Raw genomic sequence first — 4,354 nt, 5'->3', positions numbered from 1 at the left:
TAGTGGTCCTCATGAGCGGGAGGTTAAGTAATTATAAGACTAACGAAAGCATTCCATCCAGAATCTTATCTGATGCATTTAGAAATCGGTAGAACTAACGCGTGCTTTTCAGAAATGGTGTGTGACAGGCACTGATCACGTGCGATGAGTTCGAAATAAGTCCATGTGCTCCCGGGAACACTGGACTGGAGGAAGTCTGGATCGGTGCATCTCCAGTTCTTTCTTTTTTTCTTTGGAAATACGGGATTACAGTAATGTCTCTCCAATAGGCCACTACAGTAATGTCTCCCCAATTGGCCACCAGCAAGGAACCTAAACAGACCTATTGTAGAGTCAGGGACTACGTTTTCGAGCCTCGCGCCCGCCTTTGTAGTTTGCCGAACGAAGACACAGGCCAGCGAATAAAAGATAAGGATGAAACGTGAGTCGAGGCAACCAAGCGATTTAGACACCAACTTTTTTAATTTAATATTTTTTTATCCCGAAATTTTTCTTAACATATTGATGAGATTTTTCTGATGAAAATGACATCAAACACGATATAATTTAAACAACATTTACTTATTAACACGTTGACTGTCACGCCAGATTTACGGGTTGCTCTCAGGCGGCCACAAGAAAATTTTCATTATTTTAAGCATAAGATTATATTATGCTTTATAATTTTTTTTTTTTTTTTCAATTTAAAATAATGTCTAGTTAACTATGACGTTCAAAATTTTTAGTTGACGATATTTATTTTATTTGGTGGCCAATTGTAGAATAGCCTCGAATCACGTTTCATCCTTATCTTTTATTCGTTGTCCTTGTCTTCATTCGGCAAACTACAAAGGCGGGCGCGAGGCTCAAAAACGTAGTCCCTGACTCTACAATAGGCCTGTTTAGGTTTCTTGCTGGTGGCCAATTGGACAGATATTACTGTATATCGAGGATGTTGTAAACATGATTGTAGAGTCAGTTTTGTAGAATAGAGTGTAAAAAAAATGATATTCTTTACCGGATATATATGTACATCATACTGTAAAATATTATCCACATATATGAAGGTGGTGTGCATGTACAGATTTATTGACATGTATAAATTTGGATTCATCAGCTATATCTTTGTTACCTGTTTGAAAGATGGAACTTTATCTATTTGATATTGAATTCTTTTAGATGCTCTTGATGTTATCTGTTTATCTATAATTTGTAAATTACAAATTAAGCCTGGTTTTTGTCTTTATTTTACTCAATGAATCAATGATCAATGTTTGTACACATTGTAGCAAAGATATAAGTGATGATAAAGTAGTATGATGTGTATAATATAAAGAATGTACATATAGTTTTGTGTATATATATTCCAAGATTTGTCATGTTCAAAACACTGTTTACAGAACATATATTTAACAGTAAAAAGCTTTATATTGATAATGTAGAGATGAAAGTTCTTTTGATACTATTAAAAAGTTGTATTTCTATTCTATTACATTCTAATCATAAGTAAAATGTTCCCTAATTTTAATCTGAAAAAAATTATACATATTTTCTATATAAATTAATCAATGAAAGTTTCCACTTTATGTTGCATGCAAAAATTCATTCACTTTGTTACCCATGTTTCTTTACCATTCAACTTTCAATTTATATAATTGGAAATGTATTAAAAATTTGTTCCTTTACTTTATGAAAAAGAAATATTATTAATTTGAATGCTGTTGTTATTGAGAGCACTTCAATTCATTACACCAAATAAGCGTTTATTATCTGTGATAAAAAGTGTTTTGAAGCTGTCTATAATTGAAAAATTTCGTGGGAGTAAACGGAAGAAATGTTACTAGGAAAAAAAAAAGGAACCCCAATTCTTATTCTTCAATGTGTATGATGGAAGTAAATTACTTGCAGTACTAAACTGATAATGTATTAACGAAAGCAGAAAAAAAGCAATTTCTTAAATATTAATTTCAACGGACAATATGTGCAATAAATAATTTTACATGTAACACTTATATTTCGAAAAGTAAATAATTGCGATTCAAAAATGGATATGTGCGTAAAGCATTTAGAAGCGATGTGAAAGAACATTTTTCGACTTTCATATTTGAATAAAATACTTGATGTAAACTTCTGAAACATTCGAACTACTTTTCTAATCAATAGACTCCTAGATAATAGTGCTGCTAAAATTTCAAATTTTCAAACTGAATTAGTCGAATCAAAGATGGCTGACGTTCAATCGAATGTTTCAAAGTTGCGAATATTGCCCGCACATGCCGAATGTATACGTATTTAAAGACGTCTGCGTAATAAATAATCGTCAACCGAATAATAATGTATGAATAATCGCGTGCATATGTAAAACGGCGAGTAGCACTCGTCGTAGAACGATTTTCAGCGAACAGTATTAGTCTCGTTGCTTACTTATCAATACCGTAGTACACAAGTAGAAAACTTTATAGACACGCGACGGGCACAAAAGAAACTCTGTAAACTTCTGTAAAAAAGAAGAAAAAAACCTCCGGAATGGGTAGACACATTATTTTTATAGTCTCTGTAAATTGTCACGCTCCTTCTGTTCGATACTTCAGGGGACACCAGGGGCGTACACAAATCTTAACCCTTCACAAATTATTTTTCTGCACTCTGATAATGACGGACACGATAGGATCAGAGTGTATTTCATATAACACTTTGTTAAACAAGAAACGAATCACAAAAAAACTCGCGAGGCCTCGTGATGAATCAGAGGGTTAAGTACGACACGATTTAACTCCGTGGATATTTTTGTGGGAAAAGATTCTGCTGGAGAAATTTTCATCTATTTTTGTAAGTCGCTGATTCCCCAGAACAGATGACACGTGACGTTTATGTGTCTTCTCCCAATGAGAACACTCTGCTGATCATATTGCTATCACATACATTTTCCCGCCAAATGTGACGCCAACTTTGAGGTTATGTTGAATTAAAATTTGAACGTTTAAGGTTTACATGTGATACAATTGATCAGCAAAATGTCGATGAATCTATAAAGTACAATGAAACTTGTAAATTTCTCTCTAGAATCTGTTTTCCGCGATTGCAAAATGAAAACCGTGTGTATTTTTAACGGACAGCAATAATGCGCCGAAAACAAAATGTATTTGAAAGGAGACTGGGTAACGCACACGTTGTTCTTTACACTGCACATTTGTTGAGAGACGTATGATAATTTTTTATGTGGTAAAAACGCACTTCCGATGGACTGGATGTCACTTACTGACACGATCAAAAAACTTCGTCCCGACGATTGCTCAAAATTTCGAGTCGACGGAAAAATGTAAATGAACGACCGTTTTTTATAAGTATTTGGTACTTGTTAGTTGTGACGTTTCCAAATCGTTTTCCGTACTGAAATTTATGCGACTAGGGAGCAAGTGGTTTTGTTTAACATTCTAGTAATACAGAGAAAAAAAAGAGAAAAATAAATGGTTGAGAATATGAATTGTGTTTTCTCTTTTTCACGTGAAAGGGCCTAGCCGAATAAGCATGGTAAAAGTGCCCCGAAACCGAATCGATCTTGGTGCATATCATTCGATAGATCACTCGAAGAAAACCCTTTCTGCCAAGTATCAAGCTGGTACCCCTACCACTAGGGTAGTTACAGGGTGAAACGCAATTTACAGTTTAAGCTCCATTTCTCTTGTCCTACTCGATGAAAACTTATGAAAGAAATCATGGATGTGCTACCCAATGGCGTACATGTCTGTGAATTTTTTCACAATTGTTCACTGCAAAATCGACTTTTAAAAAATTCGGAAAGTTTATAAATGTTGTTTTTATATTGAAATTATCAAACGACCACGTTTATATTTTTACAGTATTAGTGTCTTGTTATGGATATTAATGTGTAATTTTTTCAGATTTCTCGAAGTGGGGGACGGCACCTAGAAAAATCAAAAACCGATGTTCGTTTATATTATTTAGTTTTTCGTGTGACCATATTCATTTTTCTACAGTTTTAGCAGCTTATTATGGTTATTAATGTTGTAGTAGGATTTTCGAAAAGAAAGGATTTTCTTTGATATCCGGGAAAAAAACCCAAAAGTTTATTTATCTTTCGTCGATACATGTTAAATGTTTGATACAGAATAATTTCGAACAAATCAATGCAGAGTTCAAGCTGTTGCTTTCGCTTTAGGGCGTCCGGCTTTCAGCAGCCGTACTCTCCTGTTACAACATCAACGAAACGGATAAAACGATTTATAACAATTACTGTGGGAAGGCGTCCAGGTAGCCTCCTGTACTCTACTCTCTGGAAGGCGCCCGGCGGATAGTCCAGCCGTTCTCTCCATTCCAGGAGCGACCCAGGTATAGCTCCCGTACTCTCCTATCA

The sequence above is a fragment of the Habropoda laboriosa genome, unplaced genomic scaffold (genome assembly GCF_001263275.1).
Source record: "Habropoda laboriosa isolate 0110345459 unplaced genomic scaffold, ASM126327v1 scaffold65, whole genome shotgun sequence".
Classification (NCBI taxonomy): Eukaryota; Metazoa; Arthropoda; class Insecta; order Hymenoptera; family Apidae; genus Habropoda; species Habropoda laboriosa.
The sequence above is the reverse complement of the archived record's forward strand: the minus strand, read 5'-3'. Positions refer to the sequence as shown.